Raw genomic sequence first — 20,702 nt, 5'->3', positions numbered from 1 at the left:
GCAAGATATGCCACTTCTCTGTACTTCACTTTCTTCTGTGAAATGGGAGTGATAGTCATATTACTTATCTTGTAGTCTCTTTGGAGGATTAAATGAGTTCATTTATGTAAAGCACTCAAATCAGTGCTTGGCATATGGCAGTGCTCAGTAAAGATTTAGAGGGTCTCCTGTGTGCTAGGCACTGTTCCAGCCTCCAGGAACCAAACCAAGTCTCTTCTTCCAGTGGTGGTGGTGGTGGTAGGAGGGGTCAGACAGATAATAAATACACAAGTAAATTTATGCTGTTAAGGGATAATCTGCAGGGTGGGTAGGCAAGGCGAAAGGGTTGAAGAGGGGAGATATTTTGGATGAAGTGGTCAGGAAAAGCCTCTCTGGCTAGAAGACTTGAAAAGAGGCATTGATGATGGAGAGAATCACATGAATATTAGTGTTATAACACTAATATTCTGAAGAAAGAGTAACCAGGCTGAAGAAAGAGTAACCAGGGCAGCCCTGAGTTGGGAGCATGCTTAGGCATCCAGATAACTGTAAGAAGGCTAGTGTAGCAGGAGTGGAAGGAGCCAGCAAGATGGTGGGGAGTGGGGTTGGAGAAGTAGTTGGGGCGAGTGTGCATAGACTCAGGGTGAGCCCCATTGAGGACATTGGACTTATTATAAGGGAGATGGAATGCCATGGGAGGGCAGGCAGTTGAGCAGAGCAGTGCAAATTTCATGCGGGGTGCATTGATAAGCCATCTCTCTGGTGCTGAGTGGACAGGAGACTGGTGGGGTGGGGAAGTGGGGCAGCCTTTGATGCTATTGCAACAGAACAGGCAGAGAGTGGTGGCTTGGATGAGAAAAGAGTGGTTGGTGGTGAGCAGTAATCATATTCTACGTGTATTTTGAAGGTAGAGTGGATGTGGAGAAAGAGAACGGAGTCAAGGATGACTCCAACACCTATGGTCTGAGCGAAAAGAAAAATGGAGTTGCCATATCCCCTTGGATTTGAAGAAGATGGAGCAGGGGCAACAGAAGGTGTTGAGGGGAAAGCAGTCCTTCTGCTTCGAATGTGCTATGTTTGAGATGCCTATGAGACATCTAATTGAGTTTTCCCAGGAAGCTCATTTAGGGAAGAGTCTGGAACTGGAGATGTAAAACAGGGGATGTCGACATGTATGTGGGCAAGGTCACCTGGGCAGAGAGAATAGAGAGAGAAGAGATTTCCAGGGACTCAGCCCAGGGGCACCCAAAAGTGGGAGGTCAGAAAGATGAGGACAATCCTCAAAGGAGGCTGGGAAGGAATGGACAGAGAGGAAAAGCAGGGGCATGGTGTCTGGAAGGCAGTGGAGTGCATGTTTCCAGAAGGGGGTAGTGATCGAATGTGTCACAGGCTGCCGGAGGCTCAGTGAAATGAGGACTGAGGTTGGCCATTGATTTGGGAATAGAGTCATTGTTGAACTTGATAAGGGCAGTGCCAGTGGAGCAGGGGGGATGAGAGCCCAATCGGGGTAGGTTCAAGGGAGGATGGGAGGAGAGGAGAGGAGGCAATAATTATAGATTCATCTTTCAAGGGGTTTTATTATGAAAGGGAGCAGATAATTGCAGTAATATCAGGAAGAGTATGCAATCAATCAAGAGAATGTTTTCTTTTATGATGGAACAAATAACAAATTTGTGTGCTGATGAGAATGATCCAGGAAAGGGGATGCTGATAATGCAGGAGAGAGAGGGCAATTGGCAGGGGCCAAGTCCTTGAGTAGGCAACAGGGGTGGGCCTGCGTGCCCTGGGGAGGCGCTGGGGGTGGACACCAGCTCATGCCCCCAGCGGAGTCCCTGGCGCTGGCTGGGTGTTTCCTGGGCCAGGAGAGACAGCCGTGGCACAGTGAGTCCTGCAGAGAACGTTGAAAGACTCATTCCAACGCTAAATTCTTTTTATAGCTTCAGATTTCTGGTTTTAGACATACAGTGAATTTGATGAACTTATTACCAGAAACCAGACAAGGCAGCCACTAATAGCAGCTGCAGAAAATTCTTGGCTCTCAAATTATGCAGTTGTCCACCAACAGCTCAATTAATGCTCACAGGAAGCAGTGGTTTGTCAACCGTGTTAGCATTAAAAAGAGGGAGAAACCCTCAGGAAAATGAATGAGATGAAAGTCCACCATGGGGCTGAGTTTTAGTTATTCTGGGTAACTCTTGTAGGGGTGGAATCTCAGGCTGCTTTATTTCATCGTTCCTGGGAACTGACCGTCTGAGAGGGTGGCCCTTCAAATAACAGACAACTTCCTGAAGCTCATGGACAAAGATCCTACTTTTTATATGAAGGCAGTTTATTTATTTATTTTTTTTCAGGAATCTTGAGTTGTAGGAAGTCTCTGTTTGCCAGCCCTAATTATGGTTTGTAACCTCTCAGTCCAGCTGAGATTGCTTGTGGTATTGCCTTCAAACAGGATGTTTGGAGATTTTGCTGTGGGTGAGAGTTTCTCTATGTTTCTGACATTGTTTTTTCTTTCTCATTGAAAGCCCAATCTTCCCTCTTTGTCCTTTTGGCTCGCAGCCCAAGGAATTGCCTTGGTTGGTGCCTCTGATCCTTGGGTCCTTGACTCAAGGGATCTCTACCTGTCATGTTCTCAGCTGTGTCCTATCCTCTGGACTTGGGCTTCTGTCTGTCCTTGGCTCACTGTTTCTCAGTATGGCTGCTGAGTTTCTGGCTGCAAGTCCTATGATCTGATTGGCAACGGGATGGTGCTCCAAGCCCTACCTGCACCCTGAGGAGATCCACCTGACTGTCTGGACCAGCCTCACACCTGTATTGAGACTCTACACTGCTTGACAGAGGGACCCAAAGGTGACTGGGACATTCCCTCAGGGGGCTCACAGGACAGCAGGGAGACCAGCCACAGGGAGGAGTCAGAGGGCAAGATCCTTTTCAGGAATCTGCAAGTCCTGTGGTGGGGCTGGGGCTGAAGAGTGATGGAGCTGAAGCTGGGGAGGTAGTCAGGTAGTCGCTGAGGGCAGTAGAGAGCCCTCAGTTTTAAGTTTTAAGAAGGCGAGTGACATGTCAGATTTGTATTTGAGATTTGCATGCAAGAATCTCTCTGGCTTTTGCTGCCTCCAGGGCTATGGACTGGATGGAGCAGGAAGACTGGTGAGCAGCCTTTGTTCATCCTTGCCTCTGCCTGAGCCAGGGAAGTAGCAGAGGGGATGTGGGGGCTGACATCAAAGAATGTAATTACACTCAACTGGCAGGATCCCCACCTCGGCTTTAGAACACGATGCCCCTGAGGTAACTTGCACAAATCTGATTCATTTCAGCCCCCATACAAACCCCTTACTCTCCCAAACATATGGGCTGAGTAGCGGTATGACTAAATACTGCTTCTTCCTCCCAGAAATATTCTCTTTGTAGAGATTGGGGGAAGGGATTATCTGGTGGACTCTTGTGCACCGGAAATCACAGCCCCTTTTGTGGGCCGTTGAGACGGATCGGAAGATGAAACCCACATGCTGTTTTCCTTGGTAAGTGGCAGTAGATTATAGCGTTGGAGAGCATAAATTTTGTACCTAGACTACCTGGGTAGTGATTAGTGATTCTGGGTCAGTTACTTAACCTCCCTATGCCTCAGTTTCCCCATCTCTAAAAAAAAAGATAATAATAGCAACCTATTTTATGATGCTACTGTGAAGAGTAAATGAAATAGTACCTGTAAAATAGAATAGAGCTTGGCAAGGTAGGGTTTAATATCTCTTAGCTATTGTTAGTGGTGACTTGGAACATTTGAGGATGGGAGGGCAAGCATGAAATGCTCCTCAATGTCAAAACTACTATAAAGAGACCCTCTAAAATTGTCCTTCCCAACTGGGGTACCAAAGAGGTAATGGCAGGGCCCAAAGACTATTTTATTATTTATTATTTATTTTCTATTTTTTTAATATTTATTTTTGAGAGAGAGAGAGAGACAGAGTGCAAGCAGGGGAGGGACAGAGAGAGAGGGAGGGACAGAGAGAGAGAGAGAGAGAGAGAGAGAGAGAGATACAGAATCTGTAGCAGGCTCCAGGTTCTGAGCTGTTAGCACGAACTATGAGATCATGACCTTAGCTGAAGTCCGACACTTAGCCGACTGAGCCACCCAGGTGAACCGCCCCCTGCCCACCCACAGACTATTTTAAAATAGCTAATAGAAAGTGCACATTAGTCTAAGGCAAGTATCACCAGCTAACCGTGATATTGCAGTGCACTGTGCTTATAATGGTGGTAGGAACAATGTGCTTTGGTGGGAGGGATGGGAGCAGGGAAGGAGGTTAATCAGGCTCCCACACTCCTTTCTGGTGATCTGCCTTGCACACTTGTGACTAGATGGGCCACCTCTGGGCAGCTCCTATTTTACTCAGCTATTGAATGTCCTGGGGTCATTATCTAATCCTTTCCATTTCACTCTCTAGATTGACTGGGAAGTGGAAAGGTAGGGGGAGAGATGGCTGCATCAAAGAGCCCAGTAATTTGTATCTGGGCCCATGAAGGGGTGCCCAAACTAGACAAATGCTTATAGGATCTTTGGAAAGGGGAAGTCATCATATTTTTATGTTCATACAAAGAGGCATGGGCTCAGGAAGCTCAAGCAAATGCTGATTTAGTTCATTAGATTAATTGCCATGGGGGATGCCCCATGGAAAGAGATGGCTTGAAAATTAGGGAGAGAGAAAGGACAGAGAAGTCCCTGGCGTGGTGGTTCTACCGAGAGCAGCAACCCTTCTAGGGGTATGGGGCTCGCCTGACCCTCCCAACAGCCCCAGCGGGCAGGGGAGAGTAGATGCAGAGGCATTGCATTTGATGAGAATGTGAAAAGCATGATATAAAATATTAACAAAATCTTACTGTATTCATGAAATTAATGTGATTCTCTCAAGTGTAAAAATCTATCAGGAGTCACGTAATTTCGAAGCCGGCTGGCAGATGAAATTACCAGTGGTGTTTATGCTAATGCCCCATGGCTGCATGGGTTCAGCTGGTAAACAGAACTGTCTGCCACTGTTTGTAAGGATTGGTTTTGAATTATTCAAGGTTTAAATTATATCAAGTCTTCAAGAACACGTCCTTTGCACAAACAAGCAAGGTCCTATGTTATCAAGATCCTAATCTGACAGATGTGAAAGAGGCTCAGGCAGGTTGTGTCACTGGTCCAAGACACAAAACTTCTGACAGCACAGCAGGGGCTGGAAGTCAAGTTGCATGACCCAAATGCCAGGGCTTTTCTGAGGACACTCTATAGCAAGGGTCCTCAGCCTGGGCACTCTTGATGTTTTGGGCTGGATTCTTTGATGTGGGATCTGTCCTGGGCATTACAGGACGTTTAGCAGCATTTCTGGCTTGTATCCACTAGATGCTTGTAGAACACAGACTCTCTCCCCACCTTCCACCGCCCCCTCCATTCCCTTTGAGCCCTCCTTAAATTATCCTTTTTATTATCTATTTCCTGACAAGACTCAGGAGACACAAGGAATCTGATAACCTAGTTCCTGGGAACTCAGTGATGCTTGTCTAGTATCAAGGATGATGTGCGACTCACAGTTTTGCCTTGGCCTGAGTGGCACCACGGACGTGAAATCAGCTGAGAGGTAGGGTAAAACTGAGTTGATGTGAAGATGTGTGTGTGTGTGTGTATGTGTGTGTGTGTGTGTGTGTCTGTGTCTATACATACATACATATATACACACACACATACACACACACACACACACACACACACACTGCGATATTAGCCATAAAAAAGAATAAAATCAGGCTATTTGCAACAACATGGATGGATCTAGGAGGGCATAATGCTGAGGTAAATCAGTCAGAGAAAGACAAATACCATCTGATTTCAGTCATCTGTGAAATTTAAGAAGCAAAACAAATGAACAAAGAAAAAAGACAAACCAAAAAACAGACTCTAAACTGTACAGAACAAGTTTAGATGGTTACCAGAGAGGAAGTGGGTGGGGAGATGGGTGAAATGGGTGAAGGGGATTAAGAGCATAGTTATCATGATGAGCACTGAGTAACGTATAGAATTGTTGAATCACTATATTGTATACCTGAAACTAATATAACTGTACATTAACTATACTGGAATTAAAATGAAAATAAGATAAAAAACAAAGACTTGGTTTACAAAAAAAAATTGAATTCACGGGATGTCAGGGATTCAGGATGTTTTCTATTTTGCTCAAAACCTTAGATCAATAAAGTTTACCTTTTGGCATCTGTTCTGGGGACTAATTGCTGCATAACAAAGCACTCCCAAACTTAGTAGTTTATTATTTAAAAAAAAATTTTTTTTTTAATGCTTATTTATTTTTGAGACAGAGAGAGACAGAGCATGAACGGGGGAGGGTCAGAGAGAGAGGGAGACACAGAATCCGAAGCAGGCTCCAGGCTCTGAGCTGTCAGCACAGAGCCCGACGCAGGGCTTGAACCCACAGACCGTGAGATCATGACCTGAGCTGAAGTCGGACGCTTAACTGACTGAGCCACCCAGGCGCCCCGAAAACTTAGTAGTTTAAAATGACAGCCATTTTATGATTCAGTGGATCAGGAATTAGGGCAGACACAGTGGGTATAGTCTGTCTCTGTCCCATGGTGTCCAAGGGCTGCCTCAGCAGGGAACACATGAAGGCAGGGTGACTCTTGGCCGGGGCTGGAGTCTTCTTGAGGCTCATTCACTCACACGTCTGATGCCTGGAATGACTGGAAGACAGACGACCTCTCCACATGGTTTGGGCTCCAGCATGGTAGCCTCAATGCGGCTGAGCTCTTACACAGTGACTCAGGACACCAAGTGTGCTCCCGCAAACTATCTTGTGCCGGAAGTCACATAATGTCACCCCGGTCACACCCTATTAGCCAAAGGAATCACAAGTCCACCCAAATTCAAAAGGACAGAACATTCTTCTTTTCCACACAAGGAGTGTCAAAGAGTTTTGTGGCCATTATCTGAGATACAATTCACACACTGAATAATTCACTCGCTTAAAATGTTCAATTCAGGGGGTTTTAGTGTATTCAGGAGTTGTGCAGTCACCACCACAGTCAATGTTAGACTGTTTTCATTACCTCAAAAAGAAATCCCTTATCCATTAGCAGTCACTCCCCATTTCATCCCAGTCCTCTCTCTCCTTGACCTAAAGAGCCACTAATTTACTTTCTGTCTTTATAGAGTTGTCTGGTTTGGGCATCTCATATAAATGGAATCATATATGTGGCCCTTTTGTGACTGACTTCTTTCATAGCACAATGTTTTCAGGGCTCTTCTATGCTATAGCATGTATCAGTACTTCATTCCTTTTTATGGCTGAATAACATTCCATTGTATGGATAGACTTCATTTTATTTATCCATTTGGTGCCGGTGAGGGTCTGCTTTCTGGTTCATAGACGGCCAGTTTCTTGCTGTGTCCTCATAGGACAAAAGGAACAAGGGAACGCTCTGGGGTCTCTTTCATAAAAGCATTAATCCCATTCATGGGGGTTCTGCCTTTATGACTTGATCGCTTCCCAAAGGCCCCATCTCCTGCTACTATCACATGGAGAGTTAGGCTTTCAACATACAAATTTTGGGGGGACACAGAGCTTCATCCATAGCAGCATCCATCCATGCCATTCGTTCAGTGAGTGTTGGCTGTGTGTGTGCCATAGTCAGGTACTCCACCAAGTACTGGGAATACAGAGGGCAGCAGAAACAGGCACAGTACCTGACTTCCTGGATATACAAAGCAGGGGGGAGAACAGACATTAGTCAACTAGTGACTTAAATCGTGGTTATTCACCAACTGAGAAGTGCTATGAAGGAAACTCTTGGTTTCTTTCAGGGTGTATAAGAGGGAGGTTCAAGCTGGCTTGGGGGTATCTGGGAAGACTTCCCAGAGGAAGTGATATTTGGAGTTTGGAGGGAGGCACAGGATTTGGGTAGGCAAAAGCAAGGGATATTTTTGGGAGGAGGGAGATAGGGTAGAGGTTAGCGTTCAAGATAGAGGAAGCAGTGTAAATAAAGAATGAGCGACTTCAAGGAGCAGAGTGAGTGTGATGTGACGTAAAGTCCACGTGGGTGGAATGTAGAAATTGTGGGCAGCGTGTGTGATGTGAGACGAGTGGCGGGCAGTGCCTCACGATGCCTCGGGAGCCAAGTTAAAGCGAGCATAGGTTTAAGAGTTCGGACGCCAAGTCCCAGATGTCACTTACGAGCTGTACAAGCTTGAGCAAGTTGCTAACCTTGTCCATGCCTCAGTTTCCTTATTTATAAAAATGAGAATGATACTAGCATGGAGCCAGTAGGGTTGTTATGAGGAATAACTGGGTTAGTACATGTAAAACACATAGAGCAAATCCTGGGACACAGTAAGGATTCAGTACGTGGTGTCTGTTATTGCAGGGACTGTTAATTTTAAGAGAAATAGGTTTTTAGTAGGGAAATGCTGATCTTGTTATTAGCAACTTTTAGGCAGCAGCTAGGTGTGAACAGCATTAGCCAACAGTGAACATACAAGTGTGTGTTCCTTAATGAAAACATGTTTTAGTTCCTTAATGAAACATTTTTAAGCACTTTAGTTTTTATTTTTATTTTTTGCCCTGCCCCAACATTTTAAGCACTGTAGAAGTGTTCACTTAAATAAAATTGATAGGCCACTTATGCATCATGTTGATCCATTTGTTGGAAGAAAAGCCTCAAATACACTTATTTGAGTTAATACTCATAAAGCTCTGATAGTGTTTGTTGCTGCTGCTGTTATTATAGATCACTCTGTGGGTTTCCTATTGCCTTCTGTCTTCACATTTTCCACTCCTGAGCTCTGAGTTCAGAAACACGATTAAAAATTTGTTAAGTGTTACCTATTTTTGAACAAGAGATAGAACACAAGCAGGGGAGGGGCAGAGAGGGAAGGAGACACTGAATCTGAAGCAGGCTCCAGGCTCTGAGCTGTCAGCACAGAGCCCGACGTGGGGCTTGAACCCACGAACTGTGAGATCATGATCTGAGCTGAAGTCGGGTGCTTAGCTGATTGAACCACCCAGGCGCCCCTCAGAAATGGGATTTTATACCTTCAGAGAACAGAAGCCAATGTGCCTTTCTGTCTATGTCCCCAGGGGTTTCCTCAGGACCGGCTTCATAAGCTACAGAACCCAATGCAAAATGAAAATGCAGGGTCCTTTGTTTGAAAATTAGTAAGCATATCAAGAGGAGGACAGTACAGCATTAATTGAAGTGCGGCCCCTTCTGAGGGCAGAGCCCTGTGTGATTGCACATGCTGCACACCCAGGAAGCTGGCCCTGGGTTTCTCCTTCTACAAAGCTCTTAACTTCACAGCATTTGAGTGCACAAGAGTCAGAATAGTGCTGAATTTTCTCCCGCTGCTTCCTGTTGAAGTCAAGTCAGATTACGCTGGTTTTTAAAATGAGAACTGCATGTTTGAGGAAGAGGGGGGGGAAACTGCTATTGAGTTCAGTGTTGTGTTTCGTCCTCTCAGAATCCATTGGATATGTGTTGTTACTGCCTTTGGTAACACCATAGCAACAGATAGGGGTGGGCAGTTTGTTTTGGGCCTCTCATCTTACTGATCATATTCTGTGCCCAGACACCTTATAGATCACAAATAAAATTCACATTTAGTGGAAAACATAGAGGGCCCATTAATTGCTTCTCTTCATTCCAGATAGGTCAGCCCCCACGTTCTAGCACTGCCAGGCCAGGAAGGTGAGCTGAGCAGTCGGTCTTTTCCCTGTAAGTGATGGTCACCGAACACCTAGCGTGTGCCTGGTCCTTGCTACGCTCTGTGTGGGGGTTCAGAGTCAGGAAAGACACCGTCCTTGTCCCCACCAAGAATCTGCCATCAAGTAAGGAGACTCTACTTGATTAAAGAAATTAAATACCTAATTAGGGGCACCTGGGTGGCTCAGTTGGTTGAGTGTTCAATTTTGGCTCAGGTCATGATCTCGCAGTTTGTGAATTCGAGCCCCACATAGGGCTTGCTGCTGTCAGTGCGGAATCCTCTGTGGATCCTCTGTCCCTCTCTCTCTATGCCCCTACCCTGCTCATGCTCTCTCCTTCTCAAAAAAAAAAAATATGTATATATATAATATACATATATATATATATATACATACATATACATATATATATATATAATATACATATATATATATACATACATATACATACATAAATATATATATAATACCAAATTAAGTTCATCTGTAATTATAGGACAATTCAGAGGAGAGATGGACATGTGTGGGCTGGAGGATTGGAGAAGACTTACTGGTGCACATGGGGTTTGAATTGACTTTGAAGTCTGGGTGGGTAGGATTTGGCTGGGTACCAGGGAGGAAAGAAGGCATTGGCCATGAGCAAAGGCTCTGCAATGGGAAAGACACGGTTTTACTGGGGACAGTGAGGAAATGGAGCTGAGTGGAGCAGAATGGAACACAATGGTTTGGGTCAAAAAACATTTAATAACAATCCCTTACATTCGCAGAGTTTACATTTAGATAGCATAGAAAGAACAGCTATTCATAGAGAGGTAGTATAACAGTGGTTAAGAGTGTAAGCTTCGGGCTAGATTCTTTCATTAATTCATTAACTATTACCTGAGCACTTATTTATTACATGCTTCCTGTTATAGGCATTGGAAATAAAAATGCAACACAACAGGCGAAAGTTCCTGTCTTTATGGAATTTAAATCCTAGTGAGAGAGATAGATGGTAAATAAATAGGTATGTAATATATATAATATACATACATGTATGCATACACTTGTGCACAAACCTATGTGTAATATTGGATGATGACATATGCTATGGAGAAAAGTAAAACAAGAGAGAGGGATCTAGTGTGCTCCCTCCTTTGCTACTTACCAACTGCATGATCTTGAGCAAATTACTTAACTTTCCAATACCCAGTTTCATCACCTGTAAAATGGGAGTAGTAATAGCTCTTGCTCCTACTGTGGTGAAGATTACATGAGTTAATGTGTTAGCACAGAGCCCTGCACCTGCTAATGCTCTATGAATGTTGGCTGTGCTATGTGTCTAGCTCTCTTCTTAGGCTCTGAGGGTGCAGAGGTCGTCTACAAGGACCCAAGCCAGTCTCTGTCCCCATGGAATCCTCAGGTCTAGTCTTTTTACAGAGCCTAGCACTTCCTGATTTGATCCTCCCCACCCCCCTGTGAAGGAAGAGTAGTCTGTACTATTAGCTCCCCTAGCTAACGAAGGCACTGCAACCTGAAGAGTAAGCTCGCGCTAGAGCACTAGCTGGTCCGCGATAGGGGCTACGATTTGCAGCCAGTTTTATCATGTGATGACATTGGGCTGCTACTCAGCACGCCAGAATTGTTCCTTTCCAATGTCCACTTTCTCTGGCCTTGGAAGTCAACATTAAATTTCAAAAGACAGAAATGCCTGCTGGGAACGTAGAAGAAAAGATGCTGCTGTATTTGGTTAGCTTGTTCTGGAGGGTGTTGGCAGTCCCTTGATTTGGTTTGGGGACATCTGAAAGACACGTACTTTGGTGGTGGACAGACACTGAGTGGGATGTGAAGGAGGAAGAAAGAAAACAGAACATAGTATGACATAAAATAAGACGGGAGTTGTGTCAGGCAGCTTCTCCTAGGGATGCAGGAGGGCTCTGGTCAAGGGCATAAAGCCAGCTGACTCCTCCTGGGGCCACCGCCTGTTCCATATAAGTGCTTTGGCACAAATTTGAAAACTTTAGAATTGCTAATTAGAGGTAGAGAACCAACCCATAATCACTGGAGGTCCCAGAGGGAGCTGGACACCTCTGACAGCTTGGGCTCTAGATGCGTATCTTCTCCCACGAGCAGAATGAAGAGCCTCTGCAGACAAATGCCAACATCACATCAATCGCACATTGCATGGAGAGGAGCAGTGGAAGTCCAGACTCCCGTGATCTATATTATGACAGCGAAGGCATGTAATCCCCAGATGGCACTATAGATAAAGAAATGCTGGTGTTAGAGCCTTGACGTTCCGTCCGGGCAAGCAAAGGGAAGTAGGAGCTGGTTAAAGTGAATTTGAAGCAAGTAGCTGCGGATCTCAGAACTTCCCCCCCCCAAGCTGGGCACCCAGGATGGTCCACCTAATTCTGTTAGAACACGCCCTTTCTGTTCAAGCGTTTCCCCACACTTTAATTCCCCAGAGTCCACTATGTTGTTTCCTCTTGAAATGTTTCTATACTGAAGCCAGTCTGCAGAGTCAACAACAGAAAGATGATAATGCATATTTTAAAAGATGGCTCAAATTTAAATTCAAGCATATGTTTTATTTTACATTTTCTCTGGATCATATACTGTTAAACTACATCACAGTCTCCTAAGGTTTTTCTACACAAATGATAGGCTCAAAAGTGGAGACAGGCCTTTTTCAGATTAAGGTGTGTGTGTAGATTTTCAGATTAAGGTGTGTGTAGAAAGGAGAGCATGTCCCCTCTAGGACTCTCCATTCTGTGAGTCCTGTACTCTGCCTTGTCTAATCCAGGGAGGATTAGGTATGAAAAGGAGCCTAGATATTTGGTCAAACAAGTTCTCAGGGCTTTTGCCAGTATTCTCCCCATAGAACAGGAGACAGCTGATTGGCACAGCTATACTGAGACTATAGACATTCAGGGCTTACAGCACATCTAGTGTCTTGGCTAATATTCGTCAAAGGTCAGACAGGTAGAAGGCGAAGCTGTGTTAATGATTCTGATCCCAACCTATCTGATGGTTTATCGAGCAGTTTATTAAAGTCTCTCAAAATTCTCTTTCTCTGCCTCAGTCTCCTCATCTATAACATAGGGATAATAACTGTACCTACCTTGTATGCTTGTTGAGACTATTAACAAGGTTATATAAGGTAACCTATATAAACACACAATAAGTGCTCCTCAAGATTTGCTCTTACTATTTTCATTGTCAAAATCAATAAAGCACCATTTTAATCTGCACGTGTGAGTTAAAAAAATTAAGGAAAAATCCTCATCATAAAAAAATGAGCCTAGAATACACTTATTCATCATTTGTTTGTAAAGTCAATAAGTTTTATATGTGAAGTAGCAGGTGTAATGAATTCAATATAAATCTGGAAAAGCAAGGCTAGAATAGCAGAAGTAGATGATTAGGGAACCATGGCACATTAAATAAAGTAATTAACAAGCCATCAGCTAATTCACAGGGTGAGGATTCTCAACAAAGTGTACATGGTACTTCCGTTGTGGATTTCTTTTACATTTTTACAATTTCCATGATGCTTTGTGAGTATACTCCTAGATTGTGCTCATCCAAACAAGATTCTGGATAATTTAAAACACTTAAGCACAAATGACTTCATTTCCCCCAGGGCCTATGTCCTCTGGCTTGTGTCCACTTTTAACAGCTCCCTAGTTAGCAAGGTTTTATTTCATTAAGCACCACTTATCTCTTAATGTCATCAAGGCAAGATCGTTGTCATTAACAAGGGACAGAACATTTTTATTCTTTGCTCTCCCAGTGCATGGGAAACACAAAGTTTCCCAGGGAGACATTCTGGGGTCTTTGGCAGCTCACCAGTGTCTTGGATGAGAATACTCCTGATTTCCTGGAGTTCTAAAGTCTGATGGTTGGGTGAAGCCTTGGTGATCATCTGCTCCAGTGTCCCATCCCTGTCCTCCACAATGTCCCTGACAGACCATCCATCCACTCTGTGATGGAACACATCATTTTTTCCCCATCTGATCTTGGTTCCCCCCTTTGTCCATTCCGTGCATTGGTTACAGATCTTGTCATACAATCATCTTTCAAGATATTATTGATGAAATTCCTCTCAATGAGGAACACATCCCTGTGAAATAAAAAACGGCCATATAAAGTAGATTATACTTAACACTCAAGAGTATCATGGGGGGACTTCGGAAATAAATTTGCATCTTAGCTTAGATTGGACCTTTGAGGAAAACCAGCTCTACTATTTGTAAAACCTTGAAGCTCCTTTAGGAAGTATTTATTTCATAAATTTGCAGTGATGAGAATGGGTGTAATTAAGTTTCGTTTTCATTCAGGTGATGTTTGTTTTTGCCAGACCCTGGGATCAACCAGGAGGCTGCTAAGATAGATAAATCACGGTCCCTCCCCTTGCATCTACTTGGAACGTAGATGAATAAACAAATAACTGTAATACAGCACATTAGGAGATGTCTTAGAGGAACAAAGAGGGAAGGAAATTCTGATGAGGGAGCATTCATTCATCCAGGTGTGGAGAGTCTGGGAAGGCTAAGAGAAGTAGTGCTATTTATGCTGGAACTTGCTGGATCTTGACATGTGGGGAGGCGCTGACCAGATCTGGTGAAGAAGCAGGAACAGAGGAAGAGAATTGGGACAGGGGTTGGGAAGGCAGAGTAGGAAAGAGAACAGTATTTTGATGCTGAATGCTGAGATGCCTTGTCTTTGTTTTCAGCAGAAATCTTTTCGCCTTTTGAGGTGCTGCAGTTACCTGTGGTGAGTAAGAGAGGCTTAGCTTGCTGCAAGACTGAGAAGACCCCAGCCATCTTGCCTTCCCTAGACTCTATTTAGTCAAAAGTTCAGAGCTTGCCTTATTAACTGCAAGTGTAGTTTTTTTTGGTTCAGTCCCTGAACTTTCTGCCGTATCTAGAGATTCCCCCAGGAGGCTACAGGTCACCTTAAGGGCTACCTTTGTTGAGGGTCTTGGGAAAGGTCCTTGACACTTGAAAATAAATTTCAAGTAATCCCCTCTGAGGAGAGGGTTTACTGGTTGTTTCTTTGATCTCATGACGCCCCCTGGTGGTTCTGTTAGAATAGCTTCTACAAGGAGATGTCTTACAAGCTTTGGTTGTGTGGGAGAAAAGGATTTAGAATTCTTTGTCATAAGTTTGAGCTGCAACTGGTAGCTCTTGGTCACTTATTGCCGTTTAATGTAGGAGTGGACAGTACAAATGAGCCCACCTGCATATGACAGGGCCCATTTGGTGGTGTAATAAGAGCTTCAGGGCGTCACGGGCTTATGGTACCTGGCCTCCTAGAGAGCCCTCCTACCCCAGATATGAAAATGAAAATGGATCTATTGTCTGTGGAATGCCAGTGCTAAAATGCATACTCACATTTTGGATTAGGCAGAGGAGGAGTCTTCATATGGGTAAAGAATAAAGTAACATTTATTGAGCACCTATTGTGTGCCAGATACTGTTCAAGGCCCTTTCACAGATCTCATCTTTAGCCACCACCATCTCCCCCTCCCCTCCTCCTCTTCCTTTTTCTTTGCTGTATTTGTGTCCCTTTATTAATGCCTATCCTTTTTTTAAAAAAAATATAATTTATTGTCAAGTTGGCTAACATATAGTGTATACAGTATGCTCTTGGTTTTGGGGGTAGATTCCCATGATTCATTACTACATATAACACTCAGTGCTCATCCCAACAAGTGCCCTCCTCAATGCCCATCACCCATTTCCCCCTCTCCCTGCCACTCCAACCCTCAGTTTGTTCTCTGCATTTAAGAGTCTCTTATGGTTTGCCTCCCTCTCTGTTTGCAACTATTTTTCCCCCTTCCCTTCCCCCATGGTCTTCTGTTAAATTTCTCAAGGTCCACATTTGAGTGAAAACATATGATATCTGTCTTTCTCTGACTGACTTATTTCGCTTAGCATAATACCCTCCAGTTCCATCTGTGTTGTTGCAAAGGCAGGATTTCATTCTTTCTCATTGCCAAGTAATATTCCATTGTATATATAAACCACATCTTCCTTATCTGTTCATCAGTTGATAGACCTTTGGGCTTTTCCATAATTTGGCTATTGTTCAAAGTGCTACTATAAACATTGGAGTACATGTGCCCCTGTGAATCAGCACTCCTGTATCCTTTGGATAAATTCTTAGTATTGCTATTCCTGGGTTGTAGGTTAGTTCTATTTTTAACGTTTTGAGGAACCTCCATACTGTTTTCCAGAGAGGTCGCACCAGTTTGCATCCCCACCAACAGTGCAAGAGGGTTCCCCGTTCTCCACGTCCTCGCCAGCATGTTGTTTCCTGAGTTGTTAATCTTAGCCACTCTGTTTAACCACCAATTCTGTTCTTCATGTGATAAAACTGAGCTCAGACGCAGTCCCATTTTCCTGTAAAGTCATGTGCAGTCATCAGACTATGGATGCTGATTTTTAGCTCAGTAAACACAGTTGCCACACTTACAGTCTACACCAGGAGCACAGCAGCTCAGGTGGTTTTATTAGATGTAATAATCTATCTTAGCTCTGGACAAAATTAGGGATGCCTCTGTTGTGTGGCATCACACAAAGTGTATAGTGTTCAAGTGTATAGTCCAGAGTATAGTTTTCTCTTGTGTAATGAATCACCATAAACAGCACACATTTAGTATTTCCCAGTTTCAGTGAGTCTGGAGGTTGGCACAGCTTAGCTGCATCCTCTGCTGAGGATCTCACGAGGCTGCGGTCAAGATGTTGGCTGGACTGCATTCTCACCTGGAGAAGTGTCTGCTTCTAAGCTCATCTATGTTACTGGCAAAATTAATTTCCTTCCAGCTTTCTGAGGACTCTAGCATTTTGCTGCCTTTCAGCCAAAGGCTGCCCTCAGATCTTAGAGGCCACTCACAGTTCTTTGATATGTAGATTTCCTCAACATGGCAGCGTACTTAATCAAGCCAGCGAGGAGGATCCTTGACCTCAGGGGAGGGTATCACCTGATTAAGTCAGACCCACCCCTAATAACCTCCCTTTTGATTAATTAGCTCAAAACCAATTGATATGGAATGTTAATTACATCTGTAAAATATCTTCATCCTTGTCATATTCTGTTGGCTAGAAGAAAGTCACGGATCCTACTTACACTCAAGGGAAGGAGATTATATAGGGCATGACCATGAAGGAGCAGGGATTCCTGAGGGCCATCTTAGAATTCTGCCTACCACAATGAAATTGTTCTTGATTCTTTCTTATTCCAATATCACAAAAACTGCCAGATCCATTAAGACAGAGACTGGCCTATAGAGTTCCACTCTTCTTCAATTGCTCAAAAAAATTTAATACCATGTGCTACCCGGGTATTAGCTTGGCAGGAGGCTATATTCTCATGAAGCTGGCCCTGATTCCACTCTGTGATGTATCATTTTGCTTATCCATTTGCTAGCTGATGGACATTTAAGTTTCTAGTTTTTGGTTTTATCAACATTTGCTTATGAGAGTCTTTGTGTAGACATATGTTTTCCTTTCTTTTGGGTGGATACCTGGGAGTGTAATTGCTGGGTCATTTGCTAAGTATGTGTTTAACTTTTTAAGAAACTGTCAAATTGTTTTCCAAAGTGGCTGTACCGTTTTACATTTCCATTTCTTCACATCCTCACCAACATATACTCTCTACCTTTTTTAAATTATAGCCTTTATGCTAGGGGATGTGGTGGTATCTCGTTATGGTTTTGATTTGCATTTTCTTTTTTTTTTTTTCCAATATATGAAATTTATTGTCAAATTGGTTTCCATACAACACCCAGTGCTCATCCCAAAAGGTGCCCTCCTCAATACCCATCATCTACCCTCCCCTCCCTCCCACCCCCCCCATCAACCCTTAGTTTGTTCTCAGTTTTTAAGAGTCTCTTATGCTTTGGCTCTCTCCCATTCTAACCTCTTTTTTTTTTTTTTTTTCCTTCCCCTCCCCCATGGGTTTCTGTTAAGTTTCTCAGGATCCACATAAGAGTGAAAACATATGGTATCTGTTTCTCTGTATGGCTTATTTCACTTAGCATCACACTCTCCAGTTCCATCCACGTTGCTACAAAGGGCCATATTTCGTTCTTTCTCATTGCCATGTAGTACTCCATTGTGTATATAAACCACAATTTCTTTATCCATTCATCAGTCGATGGACATTTAGGCTCTTTCCACAATTTGGCTATTGTTGAGAGGGCTATTTGATTTGCATTTTCTTAATGACCAGTGACACTGAATATCTTTTCATGTGTTTATTTGCTATCCATATATTTTCTTTGGTGAAATATCTATTTACATCTTTGTCCACTTGTTTAAAATTTTTTTTTTTCAACGTTTATTTATTTTTGGGACAGAGAGAGACAGAGCATGAACGGGGGAGTGGCAGAGAGAGAGGGAGACACAGAATCGGAAACAGGCTCCAGGCTCTGAGCCATCAGCCCAGAGCCTGATGCGGGGCTCGAACTCAGGGACCGCGAGATCGTGACCTGGCTGAAGTCGGACGCTTAACCGACTGCGCCACCCAGGCGCCCCCACTTGTTTTAATTTTTTAATTTTATTATTTTTTAAAATGTTTATTTTTGAGAGAGAGAGAGAAAGTGAGAGCATGACCGGGGGAGGTGCAGAGAGAGGGGGACAGAGGATCAGAAGTGGGCTCCCTGCTGACAGCAGTGAGCCTGATGTGAGGCTTGAACTCACCAACTGTGAGATCATACAACCTGAGCTGTATGCTCAGCCATTAGCCACCCAGGTGCCCTGCCCATTTGTTTTTAAATGGGGTTGTTTGTCATCTCACTGAGTTGTAAGACTTTAAAAAATATATACTCTGGATACAAATCATTTCAGTTTTATGATTTGCAAATATTTTCTCCTGGTCTGTGACTTGTCTTTATTTACTTAATGGTATCTTTTGAAGAGCAAAAGTTTTTAATTTTAGTGAAGTCTAAGTTGTCAGCTTTTTCATTTATGGTTGGTATTTTCGATGTCATCTGGTTATTTTTTATTACTCTCCTCGGGGAAGAAATTGGGGGCCATGGTGACAGACAGTCACAACTCTTTTACTTCATTTGGGGCATTGAGAGATTTCTCTTGATTGTATTATAGAAACACATAGAGAAAAATGAAAGTGGTTTTTAGATTCATAGGGGCTTTGTGGCCTCTCCACTCCTCCTTTTCATTGTGGACATGCATGTTATCTTGGGAGAGGCTCAGTGGCAGGCTTAGGGACGATGGAGAAAAGTCACAGATCCACTCTATACATGAGAAGGGAAAACATTATGTGGGAATTTCAGGGATCAGGGGATCCTCAGGCTCTGGGTGAGGGATTTTTTCCAGAAGATATGGCTGTATGATCATGTTAGAAGGGGAATGATATGAGGCTGAAGCTCTAGTTATTCTCTGTTTCAAAATCTAAGCACCATTTGGGAAACCTGGGTGGCTCAGTGGATTCAACTCTTGGTTTTCTGCTCCAGGTCATGATTTCATGGCGTTCGTCAGATTGAGGCCCATGGACAGTGCAGATCCTGCTTGGGATTCTCTCTGTGCCCCTCCCCAGTTTGTGTGTGTTCTCTCTCCCTCTCAAAATGAATAAATAAACGAAACTAAGCACCATTTAAGGCTGATGACTAAGCGCAACCTCTGTTGTAGCTAAAAATGCAAATGGGCAATAGATGCAATCCTCACAATTTTATTTATTTTTAAAATTTTCTTTTTAATGTTTATTTATTTTTGAGAGAGAGACAGTGAGAGCCAGGGAGAGGCAGAGAGGGGGGCGGGCGGAGACACAGAATCCAAAACAGGCTCCTGGCTCCGAGCTGTCAGCACACAGCCTGATGCAGGGCTCGAACTCATGAACCATGAGATGATGACCTAAGTTGGACGCTTAAACGACTGAGCCACCCAGGCACCTGCAATCCTCACAATTTTAAATGATGGAGAGATGTGATTCAGGACATTTTAATATTTTGAATACCTTTCTGTTAGTTTAAAAAACACTTATTGAACGTCATACAGACCAGGCACTGTTCTAGGTCCCATGGGTGCCTAATAGGACAAAGCAGACAAAAGTCTTTGCTGTTGTAGAGCTTATATTCCAGGAGGGGGAGACAGACAATACATAAAAAGTAAAGAAAATGACACAATGTGGTCAAGGTGATAAATGTTGTGGGAAAAGATACCAGGGGATGGAGAATCAAGGATGCTGAGGTATTTGATTTCATACAGGGTGGTCGGGGAAGAACACACTGAAGGGGTAGTATTTGAGGTGGGAAGTGATGTCTGGGGGAAAGAGCAAAAAAGGAAGAGACCAGGCACTGTAGAAGCCTCAAGACGGTGGTGTGCCTGGCATGTTCAAGGGCTGGTGCGGAGGTCAGAATAGAATGAGCCAAGAAGACAGGGGACAGTGAAGCAGGAGACAAGCCAGAGAGGAAACGAAGCCATATATGTAGGTCTCATACACTGTTAAGACTTGAGCTCTTACAGAGAGTGAACTAGAACAAATTTTGTGCAACTATAGTGTCTAAATTTCTATTCCATCCAGGTGTATAATAGTTACATTTTCTTCAAATGATTTCCCGAACAATACAAAAAAATTCAATATCATTGAGGAATAGTTGACTTTTTAAAAGGCCAAATGATACTGTGTGGATAATGACATACAACGTGGATCTAAAATGTTATTACAGGGGCGCCTGGGTGGCTCAATCAGCTAAGCGTCTGACTTCGGCTCAGGTCATGATCTCGTGGTTTGAGAGTTCGAGCCCCGCGTTGGGCTCTGTGCTGACAGCTCGGAGCCTGGAGCCTGTTTCAGATTCTGTGTCTCCCTCTCTCCCTCTGACCCTCCCCCGTTCATGCTCTGTCTCTCTCTGTCTCAAAAGTAAATAAACGTTAAAAAAATTAAAAAAAAAATAAAATGTTATTACAGAGTTGCCAAAAAGATAAAAATACTGGCCTATGTACAAATGAATGAAATTTAAAGACAAAAATGCAT

The sequence above is a fragment of the Felis catus genome, chromosome A2 (assembly GCF_018350175.1).
Source record: "Felis catus isolate Fca126 chromosome A2, F.catus_Fca126_mat1.0, whole genome shotgun sequence".
Lineage (NCBI taxonomy): Eukaryota > Metazoa > Chordata > Mammalia > Carnivora > Felidae > Felis > Felis catus.
This window is presented reverse-complemented; position numbering follows the sequence as displayed.